Genomic DNA, 17,034 nt, shown 5'->3' with positions numbered 1-17,034 from the left:
TTGTAGAATAACTTTTGCACAAACCAATCAATATACACTTATTGGAATTTTTTTTTTTTACCAAAAAACATGTAGCAGAATACATATTGGCCTAAATTGATGAAGAAATTAAATTTGTATTTTTTATTTTTTTATTGGATATGTTTTAGAGCAAAAAGTATTTTTTTTCAAATTTTTTGTTTATAGTGCAAAAAATAAAAAAACACAGAGGTGATCAAATACCACCAAAAGATAGCTCTATTTGTGGGGAAAAAAAGGGCATTTATTTTATTTGGGTACAGAGTCGCACGCCCGCGCAATTGTTAGTTGAAGTAACGCAGTGCCGTATCGCAAAAAAATGCCCTGGCCATGAAGGGAGGGGGTTAAATCTTCCGGAGGCGATGTGTAGGCAAAGCACATTTTTTTACAGCCACAAATGACGTCATTGTTCCTCTCTTGCTGTAGATGGTAAAAAGTTGCCATCACCAAAAAAAAAAAAAAAGAAAAAAAAAAGAAAAGAAAAGCAGGTTGCTTTTTAAATGCCCGGATGTTTAGCAAGCTTGCAGATCAAGGTGGGCCGAAAAATGACGCAGTCACCTTGATGATTGCATAATGACACTGACGTGGTCTGCAGTGCCAGCATGCCCAGGCTGATCGCCCAACGCATGACACAGCATGGCAGAGCAGTCGCTGCATGACAGCCTTCCCTGCAATGCTGACACCACCGTGGCAGGTCCAGGACAGCCGAGACCTGCTGCCGAATCTCCCGTCTTCCACCCACAACCTATACCATTCATGATGCAGCACTACAGAGCCTGATTAACCTCCAACCACTGATCCTTGCCGGGCACATCTGCTGCAGATCTGGCACTACAGGGGTTAAACGCAATCCATTTATAATCTCCCGTCCCATTGGCATGTTATAATATTGGACATGAAATGCGGCAAGAAGCATCCCCTTAGGTTTTCCCAGCTGTCATGACAGTTAACTAGGCTAGAAAAACTGCCATTCTTGAAGGTCTTTGCTGCATGCAAGAAAAAGGTGAAATGATTGCGTGGCGGGGGAAGCGAGGGATCAGCAATGTGTATTGCGGGCACTTACATCTTTTGCAGGGCTTCGCTGGGCTGCAGGGGTTTGGATGCAGCTGTCTGCGGTGGGCACGTGTGTGCGGTGGGGCCCTTCGGTGCTGCTGATGCTGAGTTCACCTTAGCAACGTCCCTGCAATTCCTCCCCAGCACAGCATCTTCCTGCGCGCTGCACGCGTTCTGCTGCGGGGGGATGTTCAGACCCAGCTAATAGAATTCAGCTGAGGAGATCATACATCTTACATTCATATGCATACATTCCCTACGCATTCCTTTCCTGGGGCAGAACTGGGATCCCGACAAAGGCAGAATTGTCTTATATTCCTTTATTGGCGGTTGTACTATTCCCTTCTCTAGCTAATTATTCTAAGTGACACGCTCTGCCGTTTAACTCCCTCCCCACCGGGAGAAGTTTCTGCTGTCGTCACTCCAATAATGTTGGTCTTTCGCTTTTTTTTTTTTTTTAGTTGGCTACAAAGTGTCTAAACACTTTAGCTGTCATGTATTCCACCCAACTGTCCCTCTTTTAGAACAGACCCTGATATGAACCAAACTCCCCCTGTCCAGCCTTCACTATTGTCCCTCTTTTAAATGGACAGTCTTTGATATGAACCCAGCTCCTTCTGTATAGCCTTCACTTTTCTTTCATCTTTTAAAAGGACAGTTTATCATATGAACTCACTGTTCAGCCTCCACTATTGTCCCTCTTTTTGAAGGACAGTCCTTCATATGAACCCAGCTCCTACTGTCCAGCCTCCACTATTCTTCATCTTTTAAAAGGACAGTTTCTAATATGAACCTAGCTCCCTCTGTCCAGCCTCCACTATTGTCCCTCTTTTATAAGGACAGTCCTTAATATGAACCCAACTCCTTCAGTCCAACCTCCACTATTGTCCCTCTTTTAGAATGACAGCCCTTTATATGAACCCAACTTCCTCTGTCCAACCCACTCTATTGTCCCTCTTTGAGAATGATAGCCCTTGATATGAACCCAGCTCCCTCTGTCCAACCTCCACTATTGTCCTTCTTTGAGAATGACAGCCCTTTATATGAACCCAACTTCCTCTGTCCAACCCACTCTATTGTCCCTCTTTGAGAATGATAGCCCTTGATATGAACCCAGCTCCCTCTGTCCAACCTCCACTATTGTCCCTCTTTTAGAATGACAGCCCTTGATATGAACCCAGCTCCCTCTGTCCAACCTCCACTATTGTCCCTCTTTTAGAATGACAGCCCTTGATATGAACCCAGCTCCCTCTGTCCAACCTCTATTGTCCCTCTTTTAGAATGACAGTCCTTAAGATGAACCCAACTCCCTCTGTCCAACCTCCACTATTGTCCCTTTTAGAATGACATCCCTTGATATGAACCCAACTCCTTCTGTCCAACCTCCACTATTGTCCCTCTTTTAGAATGACAGTCCTTAATATGAACCCAACTCCCTCTGTCCAACCTCCGCTATTGTCCCTCTTTTAGAAAGACAGTTCTTGATATGAAACCAACTCCCTCTGTCCAACCTCCACTATTGTCCCTCTTTTAGAATGACAGCCCTTGATATGAACCCAACTCCTTCTGTCAAACCTCCACTATTGTCCCTCTTTTAGAATGACAGTCCTTAATATGAACCCAACTCCCTCTGTCCAACCTCCGCTATTGTCCCTCTTTTAGAAAGACAGTTCTTGATATGAAACCAACTCCCTCTGTCCAACCTCCACTATTGTCCCTCTTTTAGAATGACAGCCCTTGATATGAACCCAACTCCTTCTGTCCAACCTCCACTATTGTCCCTCTTTTAGAATGACAGTCCTTAATATGAACCCAACTCCCTCTGTCCAACCTCCACTATTGTCCCTCTTTTAGAATGACAGCCCTTGATATGAACCCAACTCCCTCTTGTCCGACCTCCACTATTGTCCCTCTTTTAGAATGACAACCCTTGATATAAACCCAACTCCCTCTGTCCAACCTCTATTGTCCATCTTTTAGAAACACAGTTCTTGATATGAACCCAACTCCCTCTGTCCAACCTCCACTATTGTCCCTCTTTTAGAATGACAGCCCTTGATATGAACCCAGCTCCCTCTGTCCAACCTCCACTATTGTCCCTCTTTCAGAATGACAGGCCTTGATATGAACCCAGCTCCCTCTGTCCAGCCTTCATTATTGTCCCTCTTTTAGAGGGACCATCTCTGATAAAACGTCTCCCTGCAAGATTTTACTGAGGAACCATCCAGCATATCCCCAGATCATTTGATCAATACCTTTTTGATCCCAGACTGCGAAGCTGAGGATCCAATAATTTTGGTGAGTGGGGACACCAAAGGGGGAGCCGCTTCACTGATACAAAAGTTTTGGAGCACCATTGCACTTTTCACTGAAGCACCTGAGCACTTTTAGATTTTATGTTTTTGTTTTCTCTTAACATTGATACATCAGACATTGTGTATTAGGATGTATATTGCTTCATATAGGCTGCTAGCGCTGTTTTAAATATTTTCCAATGAACCCAATGCCCTCTGTGCAGCCTTCACTTTTCTCTTTCTCTTTTAGAAGGATCGTCCCTGGTATGAGCCCAACTCTGTATTTCTAGCCTCCAATATTGTCCCTCTTTAGGAAGGACAGTCCCTAATATGAATTCAATTTCCTTTGTCCAGCCTTCACTATTCTTTCTCTTTTAGAATGACCATCCTTGGTATGAGCCCAACTCTCTCTTTCTAGCCTCCCCTATGGTCCCTCCCCGAGAAGGACATTGTCCAACCTCCACTATTTTTCATCTTTTAAAAAGACAGTTTCTGATACGAACCCAGCTCCCTCTGTTCAGCCTCCACCATTGGCCCTCTTTTAGTACGATAGTCCCTGATGTGAGGCAAAATCTCTCTGGCTAGCCTCAAATGATTGCCTCTCTTGTAGAAGGATAACCCCTAATATAAGCCCAACTCTCGTTTAGCCTCCACTATTCTCTTTCTTTTAGAAAGACCATTCCTGATATGAACCAAGATCATTCTATCTAGTCTTCACTATTCTCCTTCTTTTAGAAGAACCATCCTCACTTTTTTATCCTTCTTTAAGGACAGTCTTGATATGAACCCATCCCCCTCTGTCTAGCCTACACTACTGTCGCTCTTTTCGAAGGACAGTCCCTTATGTGAACCCAACTCTCTGTGTCTAGCCTCCACTATTCTCTAGTTTTTAGAAGGACCATGATATAAGCCAGGCTTCCTCTACCTAGTCTCCAATATTCTCTTTCTTTTGGAAAGACTGTCTTTACTTTTTTGCCCTTCTTTTAGGACAGTCCTTGATATGCGCCATCTCCCTCTGTCTAGTCTACACAATTGTCGCTGTTTTTGAAGGACAGTCCCTGATATAAACCCAACTCCCTCCATCCAGGCTCCACTTTTTTTTCACTTTTAGATACACCATCTCTGATATGAAACAAGCTTCCTCTGTACAGCCTGCACTATCGTCCCTTTTTTAGAATGAAAGTCCCTAAGGTGAGCCCAGCTCTCTCTGTCTAGCGTTAACGATAGCCACTCTTGTAGAAGAACAGTCCCTAATTTGAACCCAACTGCCTTTGTTCAGCCTCCACTATTCTTTCTCTTTTACAAGGATTGTCCTTGGTATGAGCCTAATGCCGTGTACACACGGTCAGACTTTCCGGCAGAAAAAGTCCGATGGGAGCTCTTGATCGGACATTACGACCGTGTGTATGCCCCATCGGACTTTTTCTGTCAGTATATCCGACGGACTTAGATATAGAACATGTTCTAAATCTTTCCGTCGGAAATGCCGACGTAGCTTAGCCCGTTGGCAAGCCTGACCGTGTGTACGCGGCATAACTCTCTCTTTCTAGTCTACACTAATGTCCCCCTTTAAGAAGTACAGTCCCTAATATGACCCGAACTCCTTCTGTCCAGCCTCCACTATTCTCTATCTTTTAGGACAGTCCCTTATATGAACCCAACTCTTTTTGACCAGCCTCCACTATTCTTTCTCTTTTACAAGGACCGTCCTTGTTGTGAGCTCAATTCTCTCTTTCTAGCCTCCCCTATTGTCAGTCTTTAAGAAGGACAGTCCATAATATGAATCCAGCTCCTTCTGTCCAGCCTCCACTATTCCTCATCTTGTAAAAAGGACAGTTTCTGATATGAACCCAGCTCACTCTGTTCAGGCTCCACTATTGTCCCTGTTTTAGAAAGATAGTCCTGGATATGAACTCAATTCCTACTGTCTAGCCTCCACTATTGTCCTCATTTAGAAGAACAGACCTGATATGAGTCCAACTTTCTCTGTCCATCCTCAACTATTCTCTGTCTTTTAGGAGGACAGTCCTGATATGAACCACCTCCCTCTGTCTAGCTATTAGATAGGTATCAGTTAATGTACTTTAATATAGTACACAGACTAAGAGGGCGATTGTTACAATACACGGTCAAGAAATGGGCAATAGTACAAAACATGGAAAACAAGTGGGCAAGGCAGCAAACATGCTACATTTATTACAATAGCTACAGTCTTGTTTGTAGCTAATGAGAAGGCTGAAGATTCGGGATACTTAAAGGGAGCTTTCTTACCCCCCACAAACCATTTAAAGGCCATTGCAGCTATAAAGACAACAAAAAACATATTTATTTCAGCAAAGTGAAAACTCTCGATTTTTGGTTGGCTGTTGGTAGGGAAGCCGGCTTGTCGGTGGGGCTGGCACTGTATACATGAGGCCCACCATGTCTGCACTTCGTACGCATGACTGCCCTGGCTAAAGATAATTAGGGCTTCACTCGTCGCGCCCGGGCCCTTGATGTGAGCCGTGTTTGTTTTGGTTTCTGGAGGTTCAGAAACATCTCTATCCTCCTGAATTCTAACCCTCCCTGGAAAAGAAAACACCCCCAGCTTGCACAAGCGGTTTATTTAACTTGTATTAGCAGTAAAACATGTGACCATTATTCCAAGGTCTGCAAAGAATTCACTTTCTTAGAGATCTGCGTCAGTTAAAGGAGAACTCCGTGCATAACAGGAAAGTGAAAGCTATAGGACTTTGACTTTTCTTTTTGACCACACCCAGTGGTATTAAAAATAACAATCCCAGAAAAGTTCAGAGCCATCAGTAAATAGAGCTTGGCTCAAGAAGAAAATAGTTTGATGAAGATGGACAAGCTAGCCATTGCACAGAACAAAGTTTAATCGAATGGTAGCCCCATCAACAATAGAAGCCTGCACACCTATTGGGAAGATACTCTACCATATTGCAACCTTCAGTTAAAGTTAGCTTGTAAAGAGAGATATATGGGAGCTTCTACTGCTGATGTTTTTTAACAGGTGCAGGTTCCAGGGGGACCATTGGGTCCTGGACTGGTTTCACTTTTCACTTGGTTCAAACTTACAGGTGCGACCTAGCTTAGTAGGTGCATATCCACCAATTTTCTGCACATTTCCACGCATTGCCTGTAGAGCAGCCCATCCATTTCAATGGGCTACGTGAGAGAAATGTGTAAAAGAAGTCTGTGACTTTTTCTAAAAACGCACCACACTGGATGGCGTGGTGCTGCGGCACCATGCTTTTTGGTGTGTGTAAACGCACGCATTTGCAGATGTGTGTGGGTGCCACCAACAATTAATGCCACCGCCACACGTCAACTTATGAAAGGGCAACACGTTTCTGTGCGTGATGAGAAAGTGCGTGATTTTGCACCCATTCCTGACACGCATTGATGTGAACCTAGATTAATAAATTCTAATGGTCCAGATAGAAATATATTCCAAAGATAAAAGACGTTATCATAAATCCAACGCAATTTAAGTATTTGGGCTACAAAGATACAAATATAGGATTCATAAAGCCTCATAATCACATCTCAATTGTAAACGGTGCCTAATGTTGGTAATCAAATAATCCAAACATAGTATGATTAGAAAATGGTTCAAACTGATATAAATTTGTTTGACATACTGGATAGTGGTAGCTACAATATGAATGTAAAATAGTGAATAATGATAGAAAGAACACAATAAATAAATAATAATTATGTATATATATATATATATATATATATATATATATATATATATATATATATATATATATATATATAGTATCTCACAAACGTAAGTACACCCCCTCACGTTTTTGTAAATATTTTATTTTATCTTTTCATGTGACAACACTGAAGAAATGACACTTTGCTACAATGTAAAGTAGTGAGTGTACAGCTTGTATAATAACTCAACACTCAGCCATTAATGTCTAAACCTCTGGCAACAAAAGTGAGTACACCCCTAAGTGAAAATGTCCAAATTGGATCCAAAGTGTCAATATTTTGTGTGGCCACCATTATTTTCCAGCACTGCCTTAACCCTCTTGGGCATGGAGTTCACCAGAGCTTCACAGGTTGCCATAGCTCCCAACTGTCCCTGATTTCGAGGGACTGTCCCTGATTAGGAGCAATGTCCCTCTGCCCCTCTATCCTCCTCATGTGTCCCTCATTTTGATCTGATCTGTATAATCGTATAAAAAAAAGCACTTTTCATCTATCAAAAAGTTTTTTCCACTGCTAAACTTTTCATCTGATTTCTAAATTGCTGCATTTGTAAATTCCAAAAGCCAATATAAAGGAACAGTAGTGGTAAAAAAAGCATATGTGGGTTTAACAAGTCTTGTAAGGGGCCTGTCCTATGCCTGCATACTTTTGCTGATAGATGTCCCTCATTCCCATCTCAAAAAGTTGGAAGGTATGCAGGTTGCCACTGGAGTCCTCTTCCACTCCTCCATGAGCACTAAAGAGGAGGGGAGGACAGAGGAAGATACCAAAATCAGAGTAAGCAAGTTGCAGTGGCCCAAAATCACCACTAGATGTCAGCAGACTACAGAAAAATTACAACTTCATGCAGTTCAATATAACACATAAACAATACATAACCCCTTCCCGCCGAGCGTACGCAGATGTGCGTACCATCCCGGTAACGCTGTTTACAGTCGGCGATGGGCTATCCGAATATAACAACCGATGCGGCTAAAAGCCGCTCGGCTGTTATACCGGAGGAGCGGGAGGGGACGTCCCCCCCTCCCGCCGCTCTTACCAGGCCTCCCGTTTGATCGGGAGGCCCGGTGGCCAATCGGCTGCCTCCGGCAGCTGGGGGCGGGCTGGAACAAAGCTGTGGGCGGCTTCGTTCCAGCCTTCTCATTGTAAACGCAGAAGCGACGTCATGACGTCACTTCCCGTTTACTCAGCTGCCAATGGCGCTGATTTAAAAAAAACACACAGTATTTAGAATCGCCGTTTTCGGCGATCTGAATACTTTGAAGTGCAAAGGAGGGATCGGGGGGTCTTTTAGACCCCCGATCCCTCCATAAAGAGTACCTATCACCACCTATTACTGTCAAGGGATGTTTACATTCCTTGTGACAGCAATAAAAGTCATCATTTTTTTTTTTTTTTTTTAAACACAATTTATAAATATATAATTAAATAAAATAAATAAGAAAAAACATTTTTTTTAAAGTGCCCCCGTCCCCAGCAAAGAAAACGCATACGGAAGTCGCGCCCGCGTATGTAAACGGTGTTCAAATCACACATGTGAGGTATCGCCGTGATCGTCAGAGCGAGAGCAATAATTCTAGCCCTAGACCTCCTCTGTAACTCTAACCTGGTAACCGTAAAAAAAAAATTTTAAGTGTCGCCTATGGAAATTCTTAGGTACCGTAGTTTGTCGCCATTCCACGAGTGCGTGCAATTATAAAGCGTGACATGTTTGGTATCTATTTACTCGGCGCAACATCATCTTTCACATTATACAAAAAAATTGGGGTAACTTTACTGTTTGGATCTTTTAAAATTCATGAAAGTTTCCCTTTTCCCAAAAATTTGCATTTAAAACACCGCTGCACAAATACAGTGTGATATAAAATATTGCAACAATCTCCATTTTATTCTCTAGATTCTCTGCTAAAACATATATATATAATGTTTGGGGGTTCTAAGTAATTTTCTAGCAAAAAATAATGGATTTTAACTTGTAAACACCAAATTTTTCAAAAATAGGCTTAGTCATGAAAGGGATAAACATGGGTCAGAACAATGTGCCTAAGTGTGAATTGGCTCCTAAAATACTTTCTTTTTAAAAGCTTATTTCTGATCTAAAGTAATGTTAAAATATTATTTTTTTAATTCTGTGTATTTTTTGGCCATCATTGGATCACATGGGAGCACACAAAATGAAATGCCATGTTGATCACATGTGATATACACGGAAACAACCTGGATTAGCTCAAATTGTAGAAGTAATAAATAGGACCGCAATCACAATAAAAAGAGTAATGGAGAGGATTGTGGGGATCCTGGAAGCTGTTCAATCCATTATGACCGAGAAAAATGACTCCGGGAAGAATTTTTTTTTTTTTTTTTTTTTAATCCAGGACATCGGAGTAACGTAGGAGTTTGATGGGAATAAAAACAGATGGCTGGTTAGCTTCCTGCCGGCGTTAGACTGACAGAATCTTAAATTATATGCAAACCCCAATCTCTACATTCTCAGATGAGCTTCATGTTCATGTCATTTCAAAAGCAATATTTAACCCTTTACATCTGCAGCTTTTATTAAAATAATCTCTGGTGATCCTGCCATGAAGGTCCTTATATAGACACTTCCTGCAATAAGGTGACAACGCTATGTACCGGTATCTCAGCTGTGTGTTGTCACCCTGTCCCATAGATCTCCAATGGGGAGAACAAGTGGGTGTTCCAGCAAGTCATCATCCAGGCCTGGTCCTCTGTGATCACCCTCCGCCTGGAGGAATGGCCAGCAGTCATCACTGGGGTGCATGCAGACTGGAAGTGGCTGCAAGGAGGCTGCAGGAGATCAGCATCATTTTTTATCTATCTATCGATTTATCCATCTACCCATCCATTTTTTATCTATCTTTCTTTCTACCTATCTATTTTGCTCTCTTGAAAGGAATCTCGCTATGATTGAGATTCATATTTTGTCTTTTATCAGGTAATATTATGGATAATAATGTATTTATCTATCTATCTATCTATCTATCTATCTATCTATCTATCTATCTATCTATCTATCTATCTATCTATCTATCTATCTATCTGTATGTTGCACGCTCCTCAACCCTGCACTCTGTACACAGTGCACCCTAAAACTCTGCACACTGTATGTAACACACCCCTAAACCCTGCGCTCTGTATGTAGTGAACCCGGAAACTCTGCACTTGGTACACAGCATACCCCTAAACCCTGCACTCTGTACATAGCACACCCCTACACCCTGCACATTGTATGTCGCCCCCCCCCCCAAAAAAAACTCTGCACTCTTTACACAGCACACCCCTAAACCCTGCACCCTGTACATAGGCACCTCTAAACCCTGCACTCTGTATATAGAGCACCCCTAAACCCTTATCTATCTATCTATCTATCTATCTATCTGTGTTATCTATCTGTATGTTGCACGCTCCTCAACCAGGCACTCTGTACACAGTGCACCCTGAAACTCTGCACTCTGTATGTAACACACCCCTAAACCCTGCGCTCTGTATGTAGTGAACCCGGAAACTTTGCACTCGGTACACAGCATACCCCTAAACCCTGCACTCTGTGCACAGCAAACTCCTGAACCCTGCACTCTGTACGTAGCACACCCTCACACCCTGCACATTGTATGTAGCCCCCCCCCCAAAAAAAACCTCTGCACTCTTTACACAGCACACCCCTAAACCCTGCACTCTGTACATAGGCACCTCTAAACCCTGCACTCTGTATGTAGAGCACCCCTAAACCCTTATCCATCTATCTATCTATCTATCTATCTATCTATCTATCTATCTATCTATCTATCTATCTATCTATCTATCTATCTATCTATCTATCTATCTATCTATCTATCTATCTATCTATCTATCACACAAAAAATATGGCTTTCGATGCAAATTGAATCTGATTGTTAGTACACAGCTTTCGTCCAAAATTATCCGAAGGGACAAACACAAAAATTTTGCTCGTATGATACCAGATTGTATCATTTTCATTTAATCAAAAAAGTTTTCATTCACAAATACAATGCAAATTACATCGCCTCCGAAATTTTGTTCTGTCGTATGAGAAATTTCATATTTTAGTAACCTATTTGTTTTCGATATGAGATTATCATCCAAAAAAATATCTATCTATCTATCTATCTATCTATCTATCTATCTATCTATCTATCTATCTATCTATCTATCTATCTATCTATCTATCTATCTATCTTGTTCTCTTGGAAGGAATCTAACTATTATTATTATTATTATTATTCAGGATTTATATAGCGCCAACAGTTTACGCAGCGCTTTACAATATAAAAGGGAGACAATACAGTTATAATATAATACAATACAATACAATAGGATTAAGAGGGCCCTGCTCAGAAGAGCTTACAATCTAATAGGGTGGGGCAGGTGGTACAAAAGGTTGTAACTGTGGGGAATGAGCTGGTGGAAGTGGTAGGAGATTAGTTGGAGACGTGATAGGCTTTCCTGAAGAGATGAGTTTTCAGGGATTGCCTGAAGGTAGCAAGAGTAGGGGCTAGCCGGATAGATGGAGGTAGCGAGTTCCAGAGGATGGGAGAGGCTCTGGAGAAATCCTGGAGACGAGCATGGGAGGAGGAGATGAGAGAGCTTGAAAGCAGGAGGTCTTGAGAAGAGCGGAGAGGACGATTTGGGTGATATTTGGAGACAAGATTAGTGATGTAGCTTGGGGCAGAGTTGTGAATGGCTTTGTATGTTGTGGTTAGAATTTTGAATTTAATTCGCTGGGTGATTGGGAGCCAGTGTAGGGATTGAAGTAGAGGGTTGGCAGACATTGAGCGGTTGGTAAGGTGGATAAGTCTGGCAGCAGCATTCATGATAGACTATGAATGAGATGAATATTTTATCAGACTAATTTAATAGAAAGGAGTGAATGGTTTGTACTGTAAATCCAGTAAAATAATATAGATTAGTACAGTGAATTAGAAATAAACTCTCATGATCTCTAAGAAGATGGTGACCCGGAAGGCCGGGTAGATGTTTCTGTCTTCTATCCAGCTGGGTAAGCAGTCTGGGGGGGGGGGGGGGTGATTTGGTGTCACATATAATTATACTGAGGATGGTAATAAAAGGCGGTGATGCCAAGGGTTGAATCACCCGGGATTATAGTTGGTCTCTCAGCGTGCTGCCAGCATGGACGGTGCCCAGGAAAGGATTACATTACTACAAATCATGAAATATTTAGGACATTCAGGATTCTGGGTTAACCAGAGAGATGTCTTATTAATAGAGAAGAATTGATAGGCCATTCATGGAGGGTGACGCTGCAACAGGTGTCCTCAGATCTATACAACGTTCTGAGTCGTCTTCTACAATGAACTTCTTTTGGTGACTATCTTACCATAAATGATGGCTAACTCCTCACCAAACAATCTGACCTCATACACAGCTGTCTATCTGGTTATCCTAACATTGTAGGAATGCCCCCCAATGATACGCTAGTTATGAGCGCTAGGAGTCCAAGACAGGATGGCTTTGGAGCCAAGAATGACCCAAAATCCAACTCCTAAGCTGTTTGCCCATTGCTGCCCCTATGATCTTCATTAGATCGTATTTCAGAGGTTGATTGACAGGTGGCAGGAGGCAATATGTCTCCTCACCACCTCTTTTAACCCTCAAAAGCCCATATTAGTGCATGTAGTTACAGGTTGGTTGTGGCAAGGCTCCATTCATTGGAATGGGTTGCATTCTGTGCTGGTACTGCCCAGTGAACATGGCAGGGGTATATTTTTTGATGCAGCCACGTAATGTGTACAACCTTGTCTGACTGCCGTTGCAGCTTAAGCGGTATTATCAGGGGGGGAGGGGGGTTGGCGATAAAACCAAGGCTCTACTGACCGGGGGTGCAAGGAAAGGTGATTTGGTGGGGGATTTGTGTTTGAAGGGGGAATGAAGGAAGATGATTTGTGCTACTCAGAGGGATTTGGGGGTGTTTGTGCTTTGTGCTAGAAGAGGTGATATGGTAGAGTAGGGAGGGTATTTATGCTAGGTGGGGAATTGCATTTTTTGGGGGGCAGGGGTTGTGCCAGTAGGGATGATTGGGGGGATATTTGTATATTTATCTGGAAGGGGGGATTTGGATGGAGGGGGGGAGGGGGGTGTACTCAGGGTGTGAATTTGAGGAATAGAGGATTTGTGCTAGGTAGGATTTTTTTTTTTGGGGGGGGGGGGGTGCTGAGGGGATTTTGGGAGAGAGAGAGGATTTGAGCTGGGAAGGGAGATGGGGAACAGAGATTTGGGCTGGGAGGGGGGATTTCAGTAGGGGGGCAGATTTGTACAGGGAAGAGGGGGGATTTATGTTTTTTTTGTTGGGGGGGGGGGTTTTGCTAACACGTAATGCTCATACATCTTGGGGGGAGGGGGTGGTGCATGTTCGCCCTGGACTCTTCTAAATGGCCTTGTCCTGGGACTGCCTGAACCCTGTATTCTGTACGTAGCACACCCCTTAACCTTGCACTTTGTATGTAGCGCACCCCTAATTTCTTCATTCTGTACAGTGCGCACCCCTAAACTCTGCATTCTGTACACAGTACACCCCTGAATCCTTCACTCTGTATGTAGCAGACCCTTACCCTGCACTCTGTACGTTGTGCACCGCTAAACTCTGCACTCTGTATGTTGCACGATCCTCAACCCTGCACTCTGTACACAGTGCACCCTGAAACTCTGCAGTCTATATGTAGCACACCCCTAAACCCTGCACTCTGTATGTAGTGAACCCGGAAACTCTGCACTCGGTATACAGCATACCCCTAAACCCTGCACTCTGTGCACAGCAAACTCCTGAACCCTGCACTCTGTATGTAGCACACTTACTGAACTCTGCAATCAGTATGCAGTACACCCCTACACCCTGCACATTGTATGTAGCCCCCCCCCCAAAAAAACTCTGCACTCTTTACACAGCACACCCCTAAACCCTGCACTCTGTACAGAGGCACCTCTAAACCCTGCACTCTGTATGTAGAGCACCCCTAAACCCTGTGGGGGGGGGGGTGCCGAACTGAGTCTTTGCCCCAGATGAAAAACTGTCTAGCTTTACCACCGCCTCTACATAGTGCTGCGTGGGGAGGTTGTGGGTCAGGGGAACCCTGTGGGAGCACAACTGAAATCTATGGGGGGGGGGAAGTAGCCCTCCCCAGCACCCCCCTAGATACAGCCATTTGGCATTTACTTGCCTGGCGCTATTGGGAATCCCTGTATTCACTGCTCTCAGTGCTATTACAAAAATAGCAGCCCCGGCATCTCCTCTGCCTTGCCTGTGCCTGGATACTTAGTGCCGGCTGTCTCAGCTACTATGCTGGCACGGCATTCCCTGCCTCCCTCCGTACGTGCCTGTGCCGAGATTGTCGTGGCTTTTATGCTTGCATAGGGTCCCTCCAGACATGCCCAGGTGGCACATCCCTGGTGTATATCATTTTTTTAACAGGATTTTCAACAGCGCAACACAATGCTTGTTCCCACTCTATGGAAAGTAGAAGCGTCTCTCCACTGGTAGATATCCAGTTTTATTTTGTAAAACAAGATAAGCCAACGCGTTTTGGAGGGTTCCTCCTTCCTCATGGTAATGTGAGGCCATCTGAAACGGGCCCGGGCTACACTAGACCCCCGATACTCTATAGGCAGGCGTTGAGCTGTAGTTTGTTCGGTGATCTGAACCATATGACTAGAACACCAAAGCTCTCAATGCTGGCTGGGAATAGTAAATATTAATATTTAATTTTTATGTAGCAAATAAATGAAGACATAATTTGTCAATGGCAATGTGCACATAATAAAGAAAATAGGAAATGCTTTGTCTCCTTTAAATGATTTCCCTTGTGTGTCCTTCAGGAGGAGCCGGCCTCTTATGAAGACAAGGAGATGGCGAGGTGTCCTCATCTTACCACAAGACAATTACATGTAATGATGCAAGAAATCTGCATACCTTCAATTAAGTATTATTTGGGTGTGAAGGGCCGTGTTCCATTGGAGGATCGGGAGTGTAAACGGCCACCACCCTGTCTCAGGGAGTTAGTCACTGACACTGAGCCTTGTTTGCGGTGCCCAAGTCACACTTTTAATTGCTCCTTTGTCTCTCGGTGGATAGATAACAATGAAGATATCCATTGTAATAATTATCTTCATGCAAAATTTACCATTGCAAGTGGAATCGCTGAGGAGCCAGGGAAACTATTGCTTAATTGCTTGCCGTATGCAACTTTCAATGCTGCTGGATCCTGCTTTCTCAGTGCTGCTTCCCTGAGCTTCCAGTCTTCAAAGGAAAGAGTTAACGGTGAACAGTTCAGTCCCCATGCCCGTTTGTTGGCTTAGACGAGGGAGGGGGGAGAAGCAGGGGTACACACTATAGGATTTTCCAGAAAATGCAATGCATACTAGCCCATTATGCTTTTATTTTGTAGGGGAAAAAAGTGGAAGCGAAACCCATCAGCTTTAAGTTAACATTGACACCCGCTGTAGAACGCAACTGCAGTGCATTTTAAAGGTGGTGCAGGAAACGCGCACGGAACAAAGGTTTCCCGCACTGCATTCTGGTGTCGACTGGCCCTAAATTTACCCTAAAGCCAGCTGTAGATGGATCGAATCTTGGCCTCTTCAGCAGGGATGGGCAGGCTGGTTGTACTGAAGTTGATCCATCGATTGACTTGAGCACAACCAGCCTGTCTGATTTTTTGCATGCATCCACTGTCAGCAGCTATAGCCGCCAGCAGTGACCATTGTGTTCTGCCGGTGGGGATTCAATGTTGATGGGGGAATCAGGCAATCTGCCCCCGTGGTGGAAGGAAAGAAAATTGCATAATCTATGGGCTGCTTTCTAGTGCTGTATTTCCACTGCATATGTTATCCATCAGATTACTGATACAATTTAGCCACTTGCCGCCCGCCGCCCGCTGATGTACATGCAAAGTTTGGCGGCGGATATCGTTGTTATAGCAGCAGCTATCTGCCATAATCCCGGTATCCCCGTTTTCGTGCGGCGGTCAGCTTTCAGATAAAAGTGGTCTCTGCAGCGGATTCGCCGCAAGATCACTTTTATCGGTGGCGGGAGAGGGGCCCCCCTCCCGCCGCGATCCGGTGCTCTCCGCCGCTTACCGGAGCCGTTGGTAGCGGCGGAGGAGATCGCGTCCGTCTCCCTTCTGTGCCTGGAGACGAGTGAGGCTAAGATGGCACCCACTCGTCTCCATGACACTGCTGGGCGGAAGCAACGTCAAAACGTCACTTCCGCCCATACGTCTTAAAGGCACATTTTTTTTTTATGTCATTTTTTTAAATGACTTTTTTTTTTTTTATTGCATTTTAGTGTAAATATGAGATCTGAGGTCTTTTTGACCCCAGATCTCATATTTAAGAGGTCCTGTCATGCTTTTTTCTATTACAAGGGATGATTTTTTTTTTTTAAAACAGTGTAAAAATAAATAAAAGCATGTAAAATAAATAATAAAAATAAAAATTTTTTTTTTAAAAACTCCCGTCCCGAACAGCTCACGTGCAGAAACTAATGCATACGTGAGTAGCGCCCGCATATGAAAACGGTGGTCAAACCACACATGTGAGGTATAGCGCCAATCGTTAGAGCAAGAGCAATAATTCTAGCCCTAGACCTCCTCTGTAGCGCAAAACATGCAACCTGTAGAATTTTTGAGGGTAAAAGTTTGACGCCATTCCACGAGCGGGCGCAATTTTGAAGCATGACATGTTGGGTATCAATTTACTCGGCGTAACATTATCACAATCTAAAATTGGGCTAACTTTACTGTTGTCTTATTTTTTTATTCAAAAAAGTGAATTTTTTTCCAAAAAAAGCGCGCTTGTAAGACCACTGCGCAAATACGGTGTGAAAAAAAGTATTGCAATGACCGCCATTTTATTCTCTAGGGTGTTAGAAAAAAAACCTGTTTTA

General features: G+C 43.5%; 1 protein-coding gene across 3 annotated transcripts in view; it reads right to left on the bottom strand.

Annotated features, from left to right (window-relative positions):
- Positions 1-17,034, bottom strand: part of PRRT3 (proline rich transmembrane protein 3) — a 116,996-nt gene that overhangs the window by 86,763 nt on the left and 13,199 nt on the right. The window contains exon 1 of one of the 3 annotated variants that reach the window (XM_073591960.1): positions 1,082-3,262. The exons of 1 other annotated variant lie outside the window; for it this stretch is intronic. The gene's annotated coding sequence lies outside the window, so the exon portion shown is untranslated. Of the gene's footprint in view, positions 1-1,081; positions 3,263-17,034 lie in introns of those variants that run through there. One more of the 3 variants, XM_073591962.1, reaches the window with a different exon arrangement.

This window comes from Aquarana catesbeiana, linkage group LG07 (genome assembly GCF_042186555.1).
Source record: "Aquarana catesbeiana isolate 2022-GZ linkage group LG07, ASM4218655v1, whole genome shotgun sequence".
NCBI classification, from domain to species: domain Eukaryota; kingdom Metazoa; phylum Chordata; class Amphibia; order Anura; family Ranidae; genus Aquarana; species Aquarana catesbeiana.
The sequence above is the reverse complement of the archived record's forward strand: the minus strand, read 5'-3'. Positions and strand labels throughout refer to the sequence as shown.